Source organism: Hirundo rustica, chromosome 5, assembly GCF_015227805.2.
Source record: "Hirundo rustica isolate bHirRus1 chromosome 5, bHirRus1.pri.v3, whole genome shotgun sequence".
Classification (NCBI taxonomy): domain Eukaryota; kingdom Metazoa; phylum Chordata; class Aves; order Passeriformes; family Hirundinidae; genus Hirundo; species Hirundo rustica.
This window is the reverse complement of record NC_053454.1, coordinates 33,027,801-33,049,211: the sequence shown is the minus strand read 5'-3', so window position 1 is coordinate 33,049,211 and position 21,411 is coordinate 33,027,801. Positions and strand designations below refer to the sequence as shown.

Here is a 21,411-nt window from a genome sequence, read left to right as displayed (position 1 = left end):
TTGCATTGTGTCTGGAGAAGCTGTTGTTCACTCAGCATTTTCTTCATAGGATGCCTGCCTGATTTCATTGAAGGAAACCTGAGCAAGGCTGTGTTATTAATGGATTATGACAAGCCTTTTGCCTGTCAGGCAGAGAGGTTCCTGCTATCTCCTTTTAAGACAAAAACATAATGGAAGATGCTCAGCTGGGCAAGCTCTCTGATGATACTCCTTAAGTGCTCATCCCAGGCTGACGCGAATACGCAGAGAGCCGTGAAGCTGCAAGTGGCAGCGTTTAATACCATCTCCCTCATAATGCCTGAATAATCTTCCGGAGAGCGATCGCCGCAGCTGCCGTGAACGTGGTTATTTGTTTATTTTTCACCTTGTCCTGGCGGATTGCTGACCGAGCTAATCTGCGGCACGCTCGGGGCTGGCGGCGGGGGGGACACGGCGACGTTTCCTTGCTCGCAGCGCCAGCGCTCTCCCGAGCGTGACAGGATCGGCAGCCGGAGCCCGAAACAGGCTCCCGAAGCCCAGCACGCTTCCGTGGGCTGGCTCCCGGGGCCACTGTGCGAGCGGAGCTGAGCAATGCTGGCGGAGGATGGGAAGGAGGCAGTAAGGCAGCCGGCCTGTGTTTTTCTTAATGGATGTTTGTGAGCAGGAAGGAGATGGCGTGGGCTGTCGGGGTGAGTTATGGAACGCGTTCTGCGATCTCCCTCCGGTCGGGCGGCTCATTATGTTAAACAGTGCAGCTTTTAAGGTGCCGTAGCTCTCCTTTATGTGCCTTGGCCTTCATTTGCTGAAATGCTTCAAGTTCACAGTGCTCAAGTAATTTTGGAAACGGGATGTAATTACAAAGGTTTCTTATGCTTACCGACGGCTTTTTTGAACCAGTGTAATTATCATTACTTGTGGATACTGTAAATTGAATATCCCCTCCCTAATTACATTCAACTCAAGGGTTGGCTGCTTTAGCAGCCAAATAAGAAAAGTTCACCTGTTACTATAAAAAGTAAATTGTTCTTTTAGTTCTGCTGACCTTTAAAGTAAAGTTCTTTTCACGATGTTGTCAGGTGTACATTATAAAGATAGCTTGTAATTAGACCTGTAATGAGGAATTCCTTAGAATGGCTTTCTGAAAACCTCATTTATTCAGTGTTTTCTAACTGCACGACAGAATTAAAGTTTCAGGGTGCTTTAGGACTTTTAAAGGGCTGCCTGCTGTTTTGCACCTCACCTGTTCTGCCGGTGATCTGTAGCTGCCCAGAGCTACTGCCAGTGCTCGAAGGCAGCAGCTGTAGCTGCAGCAACTTAGCGCTCCCGTTGAAAACAACGTGGGGTCAACAGAATGAGATATCTTGTGATCCAGGGGCTTCTGTGATTAATTTAATGTTTCTCCGGTCGCTTCAGGAGGCAGATAGTGACTTATTTGTTGTGGACAGCAGGAAAGAGAGACATGGTGGTTGCCTGATTTTGGTTTTCTTTGGTTAACTAAAGTAATTGCAGTCTTGCTGAAGTGTCATCTCATCTGATAGATGGACACAGATCTTGAGTTACTGAGTTGATGTGCCTGCCTGGAGTTCAGTCTGCATCCTGTCACAGCTTCACCAGTTCTATGCCTTGTCTTAAGAATACTGAAGGCATTTCTGTGAGAGGTTTGATTGCCTCTCACTTACATGTGGTGACTGAAATTTTTGGTACATTGCTAATATTTACTTCGCTTTCTTCTTTCTACTTTAATTAAAATCATACTGTTTATTCCTGTAGAAGTTTTTTTGTTAATTCAGATGACTTATATTTCCAGACCTCATCCTGCTGAGTGTCCTTCATGATGTGTCTTTAAAGCATGCTTGGACAGCACAAATTGAAAAGTGTCTTCAAAAAGAGAGAAACTTCAATTATTTTAACAGTAGAAAATTACAGCGGTAGGAAAAGAATAAAAAAAGCCTCAACTTTATTTCAAAGTGTAACACTATAATATTTGAATGGAAATAATCACTAAGGGATTTTTAATGAAATGTAAGACTAAAACAAAGGCAAAAAATAATTTGCAACTTGGTATGTTTTAAATGTGTTATTCGTCCATCTGCAGCAACTCTTAGCTAACAGTTTAAACTAATTAAATACATTGTATAGCTTTATTTCGTGTTGAAAAACACTCATGTTCGAATTTGATACATTTATGAGTTTAAGTAATAACTAATTATCACAATGCTGCTTTTTCTTTCAATGTATTCTCTCTCTTTCTGTATTTATTCTATTACATCATAGGCAAAGCTACTGTAAAGGTTGGTTATAGATTATGGTGAGAGTATTTTTCTCCTATACACAAGAATGGGAATATGTGAAGTAAATAGACAGTATTTTATGCAGGTAAGTAGAGGGTACATCAGGTAGCTACTACTGACAGACAGAATTTGTGTCTGATGTGTAACAATCCAAATGAAAACCAGAACATTCTTGTGGCTCGTGAAATTAGACAAAGATACTAGTAATACCAGTCCATTAGCACACAGACAAACCCTTTCTCAGAAAAGCAAGAAGTAGATGTTGTAGTAGAGATGTATAGAGATTAGCTAGAAATCTGAAGGCCTAGACATAATTTAGTTTTTCCCTGTTACAGAACCTCAGTAGGTAAAAGTGATTTTCTGCTGTCAAACACCCAAAGACTCCTTCCTGTGGCATCTTGAGCAGGCTAGCTGATAGGGAAGAAAATGAGGAAAAGAGATAAGGGAGTAACACAAGACTTTGAAGATTTTTAGTTTAAATTGTTTTTACTTACCCTTTTGTGGGCCCTTGTACTAAGGCTTTAAGGCTTACAACCTTGTTGGTTCAAGATGATACAGCAAAATAATTTTAGTTGGCTGTATACTGCTGGAGTGAAAGCAAATCTTCAAACTTGTCCTTTCCCAGGGATTTCAAGTACTGGGTAAAGCTTGTGCACTTAGCAGTAGCTAAGCTTTTGATGTATAGCAATGCCTTATAGTGGAGCTCATTGGTTGTATGTGTGTAATTTGTCTACCTCTTTTTTTGAATGGTTTATCTGCAAGTACATAGAAGACCCTAGCTCCTTGAGTTTTGGTTACAGTCTCAGAGAACTCTTGTGAAACTGAGATACAAACGGTGTTGAAACTGCTGTCTTTGTTCTGCTAATTACAGGTCACTCTTCTTCTGTTTTAAGATGCTTTCTGTTTTGCTCCAATCTTTATAAAAGTAAACACAAAATACTCAGTGATGAAGCGTGTCCTCGAAACATATCACTGAAAGAAGAGACAGTGTATGAACTGAGTGACATTACAAAGTGGCATAATTTTGTTCACTGCATTGCTTCCTGTTCAGCTCCTAACAATACCTAATATTTGGGCTGCTTTCTTTTGGCAGCTGAGCACTGAGCTGACATTTTGATGGCACTATTTATTGTAACCTCAAGGTCTCACTCCTGAGCGATAATGTTCAGCTCAGAGCCCATCACTGTACATGTGAAGTTAAGGTTATATTTTCCCATGTGCATCACTCTACACTTATCCACACTGAATTTAATTTACCATTCCATTGTCTAGTCACTCAATTTCATAAGGTCCTGTGATTCTTCACAACTTGCCCTTATCCTTACTGCCATGAATAAATTGGTATCATCTGCAAACTTGGTTGCTTCAGTGCTCAGCTACCTTTCCAGGTCATTTGCAGGTATGGGAAGAGGGAGCAGATCCCAGTGCAGATCTCTGTGGTATTCCACTGGTAGGCTTCCTTCACTATACAGGTCTGACCATTTACCCCTGATTTCTGGTTGTGTCTCTTAACCAGTCATGTTGCTGCACAAAGACCTCTGTTTTGCCATGGGTGCTTAGTTTCTTTAAAAGCCTTTGGTAAAGTAGTTGTTAAAAGCTTTTTTGAAATTGATTGACTGGATCACTGGTTTCACATATTTGTTTGAGCTATTTAAAGAATTGGGTTAATTTTGTAAGACTTCACTTAATGAAAACTGAAATTTGATTCATCTTAGACCCCACTTAGGGCCCACTTAGTCTTTTTGCTATTACAGTTTCTATTAACTTCACTAGCGTATAGATGTCAGGTTTGCAGGTTGCCGTTCCCCTGGAGCTTCTCTGGAATCTGTATTAGGATTTGGCAGCACATTAGCCACATTGGAGACCTCAAGTAGCAAGGCACTGTGGAGAGGGATGATCATTAGTAATTCAGTTATTCTCCTTTTCAGTTTGCACTCCCAGGTGAATGCAGTCTAGTGCCACCCATTTCTTACTTCATTCACGGAAAAATTTGTTGGTTTTTTTTTCTCCCCATAATTCTGTAACACCTACCATAACAGAGTTCCTTGTTCCCACTGACATAATAATAATAATTTTAATCATAAATTAAAAACAGATCAATTGTTAAAAGCTGGATTTAAAAAATGCAAGTCTTCTGCTCTTACTTGCAAGTAACATACTATTATATTTTCCTTTGTTTGATTTTGTGTATTTTCGTTTCCCTTACTGGTGTTCGAGAGAATAATACAAACAGTTGAAGAAAGGGCAAGATTTCATTTACAGTGAATAAAATTTTTAAAATCCTGAAAATTTATAGAATTGTTATTTCAGTTATATAAATCTGAGAAGTTGTTTCAAACCATGGTCCTCTAGAAAGGAAGCAGTCTTTTTAATTTTGGCAGTTTCTTTTTATTGAAAACACATATGGCCTCTATGAGTAATTATCAATCTTAAATTACATTAGACAAATTTTAGCTTGTGGGTAATAAATGTGTGACAGCACCACGTGTGGTTTCTGAGTGAAGCTTTTGTTAAATTTCATTTTGGGGAAATATTTATTTGGCATTCCTTATTACACAGCTCCCATTCAAAGCTGAATAAAAAAAAGTTACTGAAGGATACTTTTGGGATCACAATCCACCATTTCTTTGGACAAAGCTATTTCAGTGTTTGTATGATATATTCAGATTTTAGGGATTTGGAAATGGGTTTTAGTTACACTAGGCGTGAATGTTGAATCCATCAAGTTTCTGAGCTCTTAAGAACCTTAAGTAGAGTTCTCACTCCAAAAGGCAGAAGAATATTGCATGTGAAATCCTTGACAGTAGGTCCTTTTGCTTTTTGAAAACAAAGAGCAGTAAAGCTTCTCAGGTGTCTGTGGAAGCGTAGCCATGATTTTACTGCAGAGCTCTGCTGAGGACAGCTCTGTCCCACTCAGTCTGCAGAGGCAGAGCAAGAGATTGTTCTTGTGTTTTTGTCTTATGGAAATGGGCTTTGTGGTCCTTTATAGAGCCCTGTGTGATGGAAAAATGGGCAGCTCTGATCCTCTAACTTCAGTCTCCTCTGTGTTTCACATCCTGTCAGTCCTCAGTGGGAGAAATGGCAGATTCCCTTTTTCTTCTGCCGTGGGCATTCAGGGGCATGAGATCTGATTCATCACAGACACGGCACTCAAGCTGATACTTCCATTATGCTCTCATTGCAGGAATGAGAAAAGAGTACTCTTTAACTGGGATTACAGCATTTTTCCAGTTATGCATAAAGACTTTGCCAATTATAGGAAGAAATAGGGTTTCTGTATTGGCATGTTTTCCGTTTGCCAATGTGAAAGTAGGTGAGGTGAAGAGAGAGAGAAACAGGGCAAAAATCACTAGGTAATGAGGTAAAACGAATTACAAATAATACATGGAACTGAATGCACATGATGTGCATTTAATTTAAACAGTTTGGCAGGCAGAGATTAAATGAATATTTACCTGTAGAACTGAGAACTGTTTGTGGGATTCACATAGAACTGATTGATAGTGATTTTGTTCCTGTTCTTTCACTTTTGAAAATTACTGTCAACAGACCAGAAAACTGATCTACCGGCATAATTCTTCACCAGCACGGGGAAATAGCGTGCAAAAGAACTTCCAAGCTCTAGCCCAACCCTACTTTTTTAATTATAAGTACATGCACTTTACAGAATTACAGGGGTTTCAGGAAGACTTCCCCACTGTGTTCATGTCAAGGGAAATCCTTTCATTTTTGCCTTCTGAAAGATCTCTTTGGCAATGTATTTTGGCAGTATCAGAAACAGGGCAAGGAACAAGTTGGATATCATTGTGTTGTGCTTTGTGTTACTTATTTCCATATTGTATTTTATGTTATTTATTTTCGTTATAATGGTTTGTTCTGTGCTCCCCTGTTCTCCTGAGAAATGTTGTATTCCAAGGTTTGTCCCTGCCCCTCTTCCCTGTCAATCCTCCCACATTCCTCCCAGTCCTGTCCTACGGGCCCTGTCTGTCATTCGATTGTTCCTCCCAGCTTCTGGAGAGTTTGGGTAAGGGCATCGAGTGATAGGGCAGGAGCTGAGGAGGTTCCTCCCTTTATGTTCTCGTTGGTTTCTTTGAATGTCCCTCCAACCCTGTTCCACGCCCACCTCATCCCTCATTGGATGTTGGTTTGTCTCCTCCCTTAGCCCCTCCCCTGTATTTAATCCTGGAGCTTATTGCCCTGGGCAGCTTGGCTGGAGAGACTCTCTGAGGTTCAGATGTCCCCGAGTGGGACTGAATAAACACCTTGGACTCTACCCTCCATCTGAGTCCGACTCCTCCCTCTGTCTTTGGCAATGTCTCTCCTGTGATAAGGGGAAAACCCCCTTGGCCGCTCCTCTGGTTCCCAAAATCCAGAGGAGTGTTCCCCGACTGATAGCAGCATCAGAGCTAGCCTGGGTGAACAGAGCCGCTGCTCTGAGAAAGGCACTGCGACAACCTCCTTCTGTAGCGAGCAGCTACAGAACACACTGATAAACTGGGAGTGACCATAAAATTATTTCAGTAGGTGACTTAAAATCCAGGTAATTTATGTAAGGATTTTTTCCTGAGTGTTCTTCCAGGGAGTTTAGGGAGGCACAGCTTTTAGCCTGTGTGACAGAAAGATTTGCAGCCCTGTGGTTAATTGAGTCAGTTATCTGCTGCCCTTCAAGGCCTGGCTGAAGTCTTTGGATGATTGGCCTCCTTTCCTCAGGCTCCCACTTCTTCAACACACAGCAGCAGGCCAGCCTAGCTCGCAGCCAGCACACTTTCTGCTCCAGAAAGGCTTCTGGTAGGGAGGGTAACCAAGGCCAAGTAGTGTGAATTATTCTTCAGTCATAGTCTGCTCCCAGCTGTCCTCTTTCCTGGCAGCAAGGGAGAGCAGGCAGGGACTGCTTTGGGCACAAACCCAGAGGTAATGCACTTGCAGAATAGGCATTGTGTGTCGGTTTCGTAAATCCAGCTTTTCTGGATCCACCCTATTTGGCTGGATCTTTACAGCCTGCAGACAGTGCTGCTCCTGCTGTGGTGTGGAGCTGAACCCCACTGTGGTAGCTGACACGGCTTGATGCATGTGTTGCCAAATGTACCATCATTTCATTGGTGACACCGAGAATGATTTCTGAACTTCACTGGTGTAGGCTCTGTCTACTTAAAATGTAGACTGGAGGAACAACTAGCAGATTCCTCCTTTTTTCCTGTTTATTTTAGATCTTAATAGACTTAAGTATTTGAGGACTCTGTAGTAAAATAAATGCCTGAGGGAGTCTAAAATGTTCACACATAACTAGGGCTGGCAGGAGAACAAGAATTCAGTGTCATGAAAAATTTAGCAGGCTTGGCATTCATCTTGATGAGGAACTAAACACAATTCTTCAGATTTTAATGAAAAAAAAGGGAGAACAAGTTGCTCTGCTATTAGCTGTAGGCTCATTAGCTGGGGCACTCACCTGGAAGGTAGGAGAGCCAGACTTAATCCTCTGGCCTGAAACAAGCAGAACATTCAAGTGTCTTCTCTCTGGTTGCTGTCTCTGCTGGTTTGTCACCCCAAAGTTGGGGATACCGTCTGAGATCCCTCTTCAGTATCAGGTGAGAATAAAGGTAGTTCTGGGTGTCTTCTGGTGTTGAAAAGTCTGCAGTTTGTATTGGTGAGTGGTTGTGGCACAGTCCATAAGAACTGCCCAACTGTCTCTACTTAGCCCATTGTTTTTTAAACACGTCTTGAGTTTGCTTTCATGAAAAGTAAGCAATTACATTACCAGTATTACCTGTGTCTTTATGTTATCCCATGTATGTGTCCCAAAGTGCTGTACATAAATTCTACATTTATCTTAGTATGCTAGTGGTTTACATTAAATGGCGTAATTCATTAACTAGAGCTGCAGTCAACATGCCAACATGTTCTTGTCTTGATAATTTTTAGTGGAATTTTAGTGGAATAAATTAATGAATTTGTAACAGAAAAGGTGTCTGAAACTTTTTAATTGTTATGTGAGGGAAAATAAAAAACTGTCCATTAAGTAAATAAAAGACTAAGGAAAAGTAAGAGTGAAGAAAGTAAAAATTGCCTTAGTTGTAAAAGGGAAGGCCAAGACACTGGGAAGCCTTGTCTCTAGGAGATCACAGGTGCAGGTGGCATTGCCTTGACTTCACAAATGTTGTGCAGTTCTCAGGGGTTTGTTGCCTGCTGGATTTGCAGCATTCAGTTCATAGCCTTTGCAGGGGACAGGATGCATGTATTTTGCAAAGCAAACAGGAGAGAGAACATGCATTTCTGCCCTCAAACTGGGATCCTGGTAGGAGATGCCTGAAGTAAGAAGATACTTGATGTTACTCTGTCCAGTAGCTTTACATTCAACTCACATGGACAGCACCTCCTTCAAAGGCTGGTTTTTTGTTTTGCTTTTATGGATAACATTAATGAAGACTATTTTGAGTTGGGGGTAGGAGGGGAAGAGCTGAATGGATTTAATCCAGTAGATTCCATGAAAAGAGACTGTGACCATACAAACATCCAAAAAGCAATTGTGTATTATTATTTATAATTAATTGTTTGCTGCTTTTTCTGCTAATCAGGCATTTTCATAAATGTTTTTTCCTTCCAAATGGATATGTTGTTATCCCCATGGAGCAGCTGCAGTAACGTATCATATTGCATGTTAGGATTTTTTCTTTCAAATGGAATGATGTATGAGTCATTTATGCCTAAAAACGTAGTAAAACTTATTTGCTATCGTTCATACCACAGCTTCTGAAGTAAATAGATCCAAAAAGACACTTGCAGTGAAAGTTGGATTCCTGAGAATTTGTATAGGCTGATAAATGTTATGGGCTGATGCATCATTTATATTCCGAAGAAATTTGTGTATGGTTCTTAATATCACTGCCTGCTCACCTCAGCACGCGTAATCTTAACATCAGTGTGGCAGAGGGCTTTGTATTAAACTGCATTGATTAACAGCCTTCTCTAGTCACAGGATCTGACTTTGAAGTATCCTGTGATTTGTTTTCTGCTCGTGCATGTAAAGATTCTGACCAAGAATTGACTTTGCAGGCTGTAACTGCTTCAGAAACATATAATGAATGGTAACAGCATCAGAAAACGTGTAATGAATGAATATTTGGACCACTACCATATCTCAAAGATAAATAACAAGTACAAACAAAACACAAAAAAAAAAGGCACTTCAGGTAACTGAGCGAGAGAGCTGAGACGATTCCTTTGTCTTTATCTCTTTACGCAGAAACCATGACATTTCAGGTGTAGGATGCTAATTTGAGTTTTGCGTAGTAACAGCAACTGCACCAGAGAACTGCATGTGTGTTAGGCATTAACATACCAAAGAACAAAATTAATGAAATGTGGGTAAACGTGACTTCAGTTCTGTGTTTCTCTTTTTCTCCATGCTTAAGAATTGCATTTTATAAGGTCCGATCCTTTCAGAATGAGCATCTTTTAAGAGTTCCTGTGTAATATCTTCCTTACATAGTGCTGCATTATCAAGCATCATATAAAATTAGTTATTTTGTGTTGATATGAATGCAGACCAAGTCAAGCCAGTAGCTGGGTTTTTCAGGAGCTGCTCTCATAATTGGTTGCATTACATCTTTTCATAAAAGAGGCACTGCGTGAATACAAATGTAATCTTGGCCAGGAACATCTTAAAAAGTGTCTTTTTCAGAGGGGAGAAAAACCTAGTCAAGTAAGAAATTTGTTCATGTCTTTTCTTATCAGTAAGTACTTTGGTAGATGTTTTGGCAGCAGAGATTCATGAAGGTTGGTGGGAGGGAATGGATAGTCTCGAAAAGCATGTGCCAAAATGTATCTGGGGAATTTTAGTTTTACAGGACAGGGCTTCCAGACCAGTTGTTCTGAATGCTTTCTGTGTAATAACTTGTTTTTATCTGGCAGCTTTTACTGGTACTGAGGGGGGCATCTTGAAAGTAGAATATGTCAACATTAAAAAATTTTCAGGAACTCAGAGGCTTGTACATCTTCTACTGGCAATCCTACTGTTTAGTTGAAGAGCAGTTGTTTCAGAGTTTGCAACGCACTCAGACAGCAATTTCCTTTCATCCCTTTTCAAAGAGATGGATAACCTCTGCCTGCTGGCAGATATGGATGGCCTCGCTGGCGTGTCCCTGGACCAAGGCCCAAGGATTCTGGAAACAGCTTGGTAAAGAGCGTTTGTTACCCTTGGCTCAGGCATAAACAAGTATTTTCTCTATTTTGGAATTTTCCCCCAATCTTTTTGATCCTTTTCTATTTTCTTTGAGATAAAACCTCTTCACGGTAACTGGTTTGGTTTACTTTACTTTGTTTTTTACTATTCTGAAGTGGTCAAGTTGGCAAAGAAATAAAGATTATGATATTACTGCTGGATTTTGTAGCTAATATTTCATGAAACTTTATTAGAACGCCCTTTTGTTCATTAGCTTGTAACTTTATGAAAAGCACTTTTGGACTGAAAGTTTTTGTATTTAGTCTGAGGCCAAAGGTATTTTTTTACCATCATTCAGCGTTTTCTGACCTACCTAAGCTAATGTGAGGGGTTTTCATATTTGTTTAAGAACTGCTAAGTCTATATTCTTTTGAACTTGAATGGATAACTAACCCTATTTGAAATTTATTGTTTTAAATTGTACATATTGCTAGAGCACTTACCCACTCCTGCTAAGTGTAAACACAGATAAAATGTTTAGAAAAATAAAAGCTATGAAATAAAGGGTTTATATAACTAGTCAAAATATATTCTATTTTAGATAGCAATAATTTCTTACAGTGGAAGAGTGACTAAAAATGCAGCTTTATAGCACTTCACAAGATTTTTTCATCAGCTAATACATTATTGCTTTTCTATTCAGGCAAAAATAAGGTACTTTGTGGGATTTTTGTTTAATACTGGATTTCCAGAGATGCCTAAGTACAGATTCCAGCTTTCTCTCAGTTCTCAGTACCATATCAATTTTATTGTTCTTGGTTTTCTAAACAGTTCTTCAACGGGGCTTTGTCAAAGATCTGGCCCCAAAATGCCACCTCTGGCCCATTTCAACACTGCTGCTTTAGCAGCTTTGGTAGCGAGCTGACTTCAGTGATCATACAATGGGTTTTCATTTAAGCTTTCCAGCTTCTTGCCTGTGGTGGTCTATTTGTTTCTAAAGTAGAAACATTTTCTCCACATGGGCAAACTGATAAGTTCTCTTCCAGCAGAGAAATAAATTACATACTAGATGTAATGAGACATCAGTGTCCAGTAAATGTCCCGTTGCTTGTGAGAGTGGTACTGTGTGACAACAGACAATAATTTTCTGGTAATTCTCTAATTCCTCCCCTCCCCAAAATTACTTTGTTAAGGAGTTATATTTAATGTAACAGAAAAAAGCCCTAACAAGAAATAGAACTTGAAAGTGCTGCAGGAAGGGAAGAGCTTTTGATAACGAAGCAACAAGGCACTAACAAAAATACCTATTTCAGTGGTGTTACCTTCAGGCCCTTCAAAACTTCACCACTGGTAAGGTAAGTTTGATGTTTCTTTGGCAAGACTGCTGTCTCCTTTCTCATTGCTAAATGTGCGCTTTTGTCGGCATGGCATGATTCTTTAGTGTTGTGGAAAATTTTATTGGTTTGCCTCGGTTTATTGGGAGAAGGCAGCGAGCAGCAGCATGATGTTTTAGTGCACATGGAAGGCTCTGGCAGTAGTGCTGCTCATTCTGATGGCTGCTTGACATTGTGCTGGTCCCTGCAGAGCCGTGCTGGAGGCACACATTGCTCATGGGGAGCATGTGCCGCTGTCTGGGACAGCTTGCAATCAGAGGCTGGTGAAGATGGCAACAGTCATTGTATCCTTCCTTCTCCTCCTGCTCCTTCTCCTCTTCTTTTGCAATGCCACAGCTCTGGTATTTTGAAATAGCTACAATCCAAAAAGGGATATAAATAACCACACTAAAAGAGCTAATTGGTTAGAGCATGGTGCTAATAGCACCAGGGTTATGGGTTTGATCCCCATATGGGCCATTTACCTGAGACAGGCTTGGTGATCCTTGTGGGTTCCTTCCAACTCAAAATATTTGGTGATTCTTGTGAATAATAAAAAATAGTATTCCTTTTGTAAGTAAGGTTTATAGAACTCTTTTTTAGCAGTTTGTTGCTCTTTGTTCACATCTATCAAATTCTCTTTAAATTGCTACATTTCCTTCTGAGAAAACAAGTCATATTCTGTGATCTGCAAACGTAAGCAATTGGATGTCATTAAAAGGTTCTCTGGATATTTCTTTTCAAAGATGATTGTTCCGTTTATGGCGGACTGCATGGCAGTGGCCACACTGGTAGCAAAAGTAGGCCAAACTGGTATCCCTGCCATTGCTTAGACTGCTTTTCTCATATAGGACCCAGTAGAATTAAGAAAACCAAATTTAGTCAACCAGTATTTGATTTCACTCCTCTTTAAACAGATTCTTACAGGGGTTGGAGGAATGAGAAGCTTCTTTAAGAAGCCTCTCTCCCACTCCCTTCCAAAAAAACCTTCGCATTGTCTTGTGTTCTTCAAGATGCATTTCTTGTCGTATTCCAGAAAGACGTTTTCTGCCCCTGCTAATTTAGACCAAAGCAACTGTGAAAATACAAAATGCATGGACTACCACTGAATCATGTTGGGAGAATGATAAACCAGATGTGACATGGCTCAATCCGTTTCACCTCTAATAATAAAAAGTCATGGATAGGAAGAACAAAGAAGCATTTCTTCAAAGGTTACTTTTATAGTTGATTACTCTTTATGAATTGCCATCTGTAAGAGTATCAGCATCTAGAAAAATTACAGTCTCTTACAAAGGTCAGGATTGAGAGCGGTAACTTGGTAAACACTTCAGCATCATTGCTGAGTGAATATAAGGCAGACTCAGAGTGGCTATCCTCCGTACTTTGATTACAGTATCTGCCAGCTGCTCCATTTTTGATGCTTGGTTCCATTTCTGGAAATGCAGGAAAAAGAAAAAACCCTGGTGGAATTTTTTCCTGGTTTTAGCTTGTGTCTGTGGCATGTTTATAGTTTGGGTTTTTTGAACATGAAAATCCTGCCAGGTTTTTGAGACGGGCTGGTTTCTCTCATACAGCGCTGTGTAATGCTTAGTTTGTTTTGCGTGTAAATTGATGAGTAGCGAGTAGAGAGAATGACTGGCTGCACATTCCTACTACCCAAGAGATCTCTCCTGCCCTTTCCCTGCTCCCATGTAGCGGTCAGTGAAGCAGCAGGCCCAGGCAGATGTGCACAGCCATGTAGGGCTCTGACTGAGGCAGAAGTGATTGGCCATGCATGGGTGCCTTTTGCCTTGCATAGGTGCACAGCTGTGCACGCGTGCCTGCATGTAGAACAACCACTCACCTCTGCCTCTTGGCCACGCTTCAGCAGGCACCAACTGCTCTGGTAGGAAAGGGCCAGGTCCGTGGCCAAGTTACACAGGACCTGGATGGGGACCCCAGGAGCTTCCCTGCCTGCACAGTCCAAGTGCTGCACGACCTTGGAGACCTTCTGTCTGTGACGCTCCAGCTACTATGTGCTGGCTGCCAGGGCCTGCAAGTCGGTTGCAACTGGTCTTTGGCTGGGCTGGGCCAAAACTGCGAGTACGTGACCTGTACAGCTGGGTTAAGCTGGTCTCCTTGTGGTTGAGCTGGTGTCTCCTTGTCCTGGCAGAGCTGTACGAGACTCCCATCACAAGGCAGAAGAGTCTGAATCCCAGCAGATGCTCTAAACGGAGAGGTGACATTTTCATGTGAGAACTTCTACATCTCAAGAGAAGAGAGGAGTCAATCAGAATATTTTGCAATCTGGCGTTGATTTCAGCTTGCTTCTGTCCAAAACTGCGCCCCCACCCCCAAAAAAGGAGGAATGTTTTTCTAAAAATACAGAGACCTATCACTTAAAATTATTTTCTCAGGAGAATGAAGATTTTTCACACTTCTGGAAATAGCTCTCTGTTCCCTTCCAGTATTTTACATGCCCACTTTTAATTAATATTTAGGGAAATAAAATGGAAGATTCAGTTGAGCTGAGCAGAATACCTACTAAAAAATAAACCCTGGATGCCAGAGATGCTTGAGGTTTTAGTTCAGTTATGGACTTTCTGCCTACGTGAGTGGACCTTTGCTCTGCACCTGGCTCTGAATTTATGACGTGATCCCTTTTGAAAATAGTAATAGTAGAAAAAAAAAATATTTGGGAGTAAAAAGTAAGAGCTATGCATTTTGGTTAGGATACTCTGTCAGTTAAGGCTCAGGTTCTGCAATTTCTTTACAGACGAAACTCCCATTTAAGGCAAAAATGAGCACTGCCTGAACTCAAGATGGAAGACAAAGCTGTTGTGGTCATGCAGTCTGACCCCTGTAAGAGCAGGGCACTCCTTTTCATTTAACAATCTGCTGAGCAGCAGCTGTTAACTTTTTGAAACAACCAAAACTCTTCAAAACATAAAGTGCTTGCTTCAGAAATGTGTGTCAGTTCTAAGGTATAACCATTTTTCTTAAGAAATCTTTCTCTTTTTTAGAAGATAATTACCAGTTTTATATTACAGACTCTGGTTATTTTACTGTACTTCCAAGAGGAAAAACACAACAAATCACAGTATTTCAGGCCAGTATATGTCTTGCTTTCTAATGGATTACTTTTGCTTTTCAAATCAATGTTCTTTGGTTATGGTCTTGCAAAATTTTAGCTTTCGCAGTCTATAGAAGTAGTTGCAACTTCGTGAGTTAGGATACGTGTCAGCATAATACATCTGTTTTGTTTAGAAGTGCTAACTTTTCTAGGAAATATAGGAAGAGTAGGTGTTATTTGTGTTTAAAGTTTGCATCTGACGTGAAGGAACAGTTCATCAGCACTCAGGATTTGAAACTTCAAAAGTACACCTCCCAGTTCATGGGTAAAAGCATCAATTATCCATTATGCTTACAAATAAAGCAAAACAAACAAATGGAAAATCACAGTAGATCACAAGCATCATTTCTATGCATTTGAAAGCATTTATTTTTAAAAGTTCTTGGCATGTAGTTTCTTCTCACTGCAGTGTTTTTCACTGTAGATGGATTTATAGTCTTATTTATATATGTGTATATGTGTTTGGAAGACTATGCTTGTATTTCGTTGGGGAGATCTTCACAATATCTACATTGGTTGACACTGGTATAAGTAGATAAAGAGAGCTGTGTTGGTTATGAATAATTGTTCTTTATGTGCTGTACAACAGCACTTTTTGGTAGTTCCATTTGCGTGTAGAGTATTAATTAAGCGATAACTGTCACTGCAGGTTGGCTGCAGAAGGCTGCAGGATCCAGCAGAGAGATAAATGCCAATGCCAAGTCATACAGGTTGGAGAGCATACAGGAAGCCTATAATGAAAAATTAGCTTAAAATTAAAACTCACTTATTACTAACTTACTGTTTTATATGCAGAGATAAAAAGGTCCAAAATGCAGTTGTTAAGAGTTGTATATACCAGGTGCAGGGGTTTGGGGGTTTTTAGGGGCTTTTTTGGGTCAATCTACGTGGGATAGACTAGAAATTGAAAATTTGGGATGCAGTCAGTAAACTTGTTAGGACGGTATAGGTGCCCTTTTTAACAAGAGAGTGTACAGCTTTCAGCACACTGGGAAGTCTTAGAACAGATTGCAAAGAGTCATCTCAGCTTGATTCAGAAGGCTTGTAAGTGTCCTTCATGTTTGAAAGTGTTTTGGTTTCTAATTAATTTAGCCAGAAGACATGTTATTTCTGACCTTCAAAAACCACTGGCTGTCTCATCCAAGTTTTAAAAGATCCTTAAACTGTTTTATTAAAAAAAAAAAAAAAAAAAACACACACAAAACAAAAGCAACCAAAAAAACCCCAGCAACCTGTGTTGTCCTGTTGTGAGCAGCAAAGTACAAAATAGAGATATATAGCTATTCTTAGTGATCCATTATATGTATAACATGGTTTTCCGCAGTATGGGTTTGGCATAGTAGTGCCACTTAATATAACATGAAATCTTCATTTCCATGAGCTCACCAGCAAAAATCCCAGTAATTTCAGTAAAGAGATATCTAGTCTGCAAATTGTAATTTAATACCATTTTCTTACTGACATTGAAGTCAGTAAGAATCTCTTTACCCCTTCAAAATAAGACTCTCCTTCTGTGTGCTTGAGATGTAGATAGAGGATTTTTTTTCATCAATCTCAGTGACAAGGGCTGCCAACACTCTGAATGTAAAAATGCACTGTTCTGCCATAGCTAAGGAGCCTAAACAGAGCTGTCTACTGTTGTATTGCTTTAAGCAGCCATCAGAAGTTGAATGTATGTAAGTTGGGTATAGGATTTATGCAACCTGATTGAGATGAAAATAATGGCCCTTCAAATTTTTATAGTCAAATTACTTTGAAAAAGTACGTAACTTGCAATGCATCTTATAAAGGTAAGTTGACAATGCCAGGTTTTTAAGGACAGTCTAGATATATGAACAACAGTTCTGCATTACAGAAATTCATGAAGCAATGAAAACTACATATTTTTAAGATTATACTTCAGCTCAGGAAAATTTTCGTTGCTTCATGAATTATAGTCAGAAAAATCTGATTTATAATAAGAATAGAAAATAAACAAGTTTATTTCTTTTTTCTTATTGTCATTGCCAACAAAATATCTCTGCTTTAAGAGTTTGAATCTGGTGGGAAGATTTCGTAAGTGCACATGTTTTAGGGTTCCTCAGAGACTCTGGGTCATCTATTTCAGCCTGCTCACCCTGCAACAGCAGGAAGTCATTACTTCTGCTTCTCTCCCACCCTGCTTTTCTCCTAAATGCCATGTTCCAAAAGTGTCTGGCCCTATTTTCTCTAAAATACATCTAGTGGAAGTGCAGTTCATCCAGGCACCCATTGAAGTGTTGAGGCAAAGTTGCTCCTCTAGCAATTGATGATATATAGAGGATGAAAGCTGAGCTGTTGTTGGGTTCATTCTTTGTAATACTATATAAATAAGCTTAAATGCTGCAAATAGGGGCGTTTTGGTGGGTTTTTTTGGTTTTTTGTTTTAAGGGAAGGCAGCTTGTACATAACTGTATACTGGGGGTTGTGGCCAGGTGGAAGTGCCTGAGGCTCTGGGGTTGAAGGCACACCTCTGCCATATTCTGCCCCCAGTCCTTCCCTAACTCTGCAGCAGCCCCACTCTCCTTCCCTGCTCTGACACCTATGGTGTGGGCAGCACCAATTGACAGCAGCTCAGCTTTAGACTTAGTTAAGCCTTAATATACTTAACATAGAAATTCCTGTACATTACTACCAATCCATTGTTCCAGTCTTCCCCATTGTTTATTTGCTTTTTATGGGTTGCATTTACCATACTTGTCCCTTTGAGCTTTTCCATGTGTGACATCAGTTCTGCTTCCAACTTTTAATTTGTGCCGTGTTTTAGATCTGCTCTGATCGTGGCAAAGAACACTGCAATTTTTTTAAACATAATTACCTTGTACATATGTATTTAATGTATCCATTTATTAGGTCATGTGTATCTCTTTTATAATGTTCATCTTACAAGCTGTTTTCTTTGTGTTTTACTTTCTTGGTGACTCATATCCTTAGCAAATATATTCACCTCTTCATATATTGCTATATTGAATGTGTACTTGCTGAAGTTTACCTGTATTTTGCATTTTCATGTAAGATAATTTTTTTGAGTATATAAAGATCATTTAAAGTAATATCTTTTCAATTACAAAAATGACAACACATTAAAGTGTGCTTTTCCTCATAACTGAACTAAAACATAAGTACTCTTAAGTCCAGTGTATTTGTCTGTGAAAAATAGATTACTGTTGAATCAAGTTCACATATTAAAAACAAGAACTTTTGCTATTTTTAAATATGAGCGAGAAAGTTAAAGCAGAACTACCAAATGTTTTGCTAGGTGGATACCAAAAGAAGCAGAATGGGGAGAAAATCAGAAGTTGTATTTTTGTGGATTTTCTTAGAATGAAATATTCTTAGTGTTGTATGCTTCTAAGCTGTATGGAAAAAGTGTTATAATCAATATAATTGGCTTTTGTCTTAATGGTTCTTATGATTTTTAAAGGAGTTTGTTAAGACTTCAAGAGGGGATATTGCCAAATATTTTTAAATTCCTTTCATTCCTTATTAAAAAAGAATTGGAAAGGAATATGCACATCGTTTACGATTCCTCTAGAAAGTGTGTTAAGTACTTTTTTCCTTCATGTGTAGCTTATTCTATAAATGGCAGTATAGATAGCTATCTCTCTTTTCATTTGGAATCAAAGAGGAGCTCACTGCAAAAATCTGCCAGTTCTGGATGAAGTTGTACAGAAATAGTTGTCCCAGCTGGTTGGCCTAGGGTTCTTGTGAAAAATTGGCTCATATTATAGCTGGGTCCATTTTCTCTACAGACCATGTAACTTTGTGACAAGAAAGCAACAAAAGGAGGGCTAAAGAGAATAGCCATCCTTTATTGAGTGAAGGGGGAAAATACTGTGATGAATGATGAGGAAGAATCTGAGGTAATGTAATGCCTTCTTTGCCTCATTCTTTAATAGTAAGACCAGTTGACCTCAAGGTCCCCAGCCCCTTGACCTGGAAGACAGGGATAGGGAGCAGAGCAAAGCCCCTCTAATCCAAGAAGAGATAGTCAGTGACCTGCTGTGCAACTTAGACACCCAGAAGTCTATGGGGATCAACCCAAGGGTACTGGGAGGGAGGGAGCAGGCAGAAGAGCACACCAAGCCACTTCCAATCATTTACCAGCAGCCCTGGCCAGCAGGGCAGGTCCCGGGTGAGTGGAAGTTGGATAATGTGACACTTATCTACAGGAAGGGCCAGAAGGAGGTTCCAGGGAACCACGGGTCTGTCAGCCTGACCTCAGTGCTGGAGAAGGTCATGGAGCACATCACCCTGAGTGCCATCATGCAACGTGTACAAATGGGATCAGGCCCAGCTAGCAGGTGTCTACAAAAGGCAGGTCCTGCCTGACCAACCTGGACTCCTTCTGTGACAAACTGACCCACTTAGTGCATGAGGGAAAGGCTGTGGATGATGTCTACAGGGACTTTAGTAAAGGTTCTTGATACTTTCTCCCACAACATTGTCCTGGAGAACCTGGCTTCCCATGGTGTGGCTGGATGTACTCTTTTCAGTATAAAAACTGACCAGATGGGCAGGCCCAGAGGATGGTGAATGGAATTGCACCCAGCTGATGGCTAGTCAGTCAAGTTCCCCAGGGCTCAGTACTGGGACTAGTACTGCTTAGTTTTCATCAGTGATCTGGAGGGGATCAAGTGTGCCCTCCTTCAGCTCTAGACAACGCCAACACATCGGGGAGGAATGTTGGTCTGCTGGGGGTTACAAGGTTCCACAGAGGGATCCAGACAGGCTGGATTGATGGGCTGAGGCCAATTGTCTGAGGTTCAAGAAGGTGAAGTGCTGGGTCCTGCACTTGGGTCACAACTCCACGCAGTGCTACGGGCTGGGAGAAGAGTGGCTAGAAAGCTGTCTGGCAGAAAAGGATCTGGAGATGCTGGTCGACTGTCCTCTGAACACGAGCTAGCAGTGTGACAGGATGGTTTAGCTTGAATATTAGGAAAAATTTCTTCACTGAAAGGGTGATCACAACGTGGAACAGGCTGCCCAAGGAAGTGGTTGAGTCTCTATTGCTGGAGGTGTTTTACGGACATGTAGACATGGCACTTAAGGACATGATTTAGTGGTGGACTTGGCAATGCTGAGTTAAAGGTTGGACTCAATGATCTTAAAGTTCTTTTCCAACCTAAATTATTCTACGATTGTAAGACCTGCCTGCTAGAATTAGGTTTATTTATAAAAGGTTGCATAACTTCCTAGTGGTGTTACAGCCCTTATCAACTGATTTTTGCAGTAGCAGAGATCTGTCCCTGCTGAGCGTAATGGTGGGAACTTTGCTTATACCCTTGCACTTCCACCCCACACCTGACACATGGTGTTTTCTGAACTGAGAAATTAGGTAAACCAGGGCACCCAAGTGATGTATGTTCTGGATAGCTACTCATCAGTGCAGTGTAGTGTCAGCTAGCCATGTAGCGCTGAGACAATCAATGGATTTGAATCGACGGAATTTACACAACAGTTAAGGAACCTTGGACATGACACATTTTCATGATTATGATTTGTGTAATCAAGGCTCTGTTGTGCCTGAAAGTTAATGAGTGTAGATTGAGAAGGAGAAAAGAAGCATAATGAGAAGTGTTATATATAAAGTCCAAAGATACTCCTAAGATGTTGATTTGCTTCAGACACTACATATACAACTGGAAGATATTACTGTAGCTCTCCTCTAGGAGAGGTCCAAACCAAGTAAAAGAGATTTATTCCAAAATTAAAAAGAAAAAAAAACTTACAAAATCCCCTACTTTTTTTTTTATTGGAACTATTCAAAAAATGAAATATAACATCTTCCTAAATCAGTTTGAGTATATTGTAAATAATGCATTAAGTATTCCATCAAGAAATAACCACAAATTCAGGTTACTGACACAAGCAATGTGAAAAATCAAGGTGTAGCAAGAAAACCTGTTGGCACTTTATCTCAAACTACAAAATGTGCCCACTCCCTGCTTCTAAATTCACAAGTTGAGCCCTGTAAAATGTTGTTCCCCATACTTTTTAGTTTCTTGATTATAAACCTTGGTTTTACACAGGAGTTTCTTGACTAATAGTAAGTGCTCCCTTTCCTTTGAGGACCAAGCCTGCATCTTAAATTGTAATAATATATATTGTGCTATTCTCTACAAGAAGAGGTAAATGATACGTGGAAGCATTATATAAATAGTTTATGGTGAGGCTGTCATAGGTTTCTTCCCAGGGAAGTGAATTGGTAAGGACTTAGCAGCATGTTTTAGAGATATTTAAGATACTATACGATGGTATAAACTGAATGTGAAAGAAAAAACAAAATTAGCATGATTCTAGCAGTGTACAAGGGAGGTGGAGGGAAGGTAATTCAAGCTACTGGTGCCAATATGATTTATTGACATTGAGAAGCACAGCATCTCTCCAGCATAACTATACTAATAAGTACCATGAACCCAAATCATTATATGATGAAAAAAAGCCTCTTTTTCTCTAATTTAAGTTTAGATTTAT

General features: G+C 40.1%; 1 protein-coding gene across 8 annotated transcripts in view; it reads left to right on the top strand.

The window, feature by feature from the left end:
• TENM3 (teneurin transmembrane protein 3) overlaps positions 1-21,411 on the top strand; it is an 844,329-nt gene that overhangs the window by 649,823 nt on the left and 173,095 nt on the right. The window lies entirely within an intron of this gene.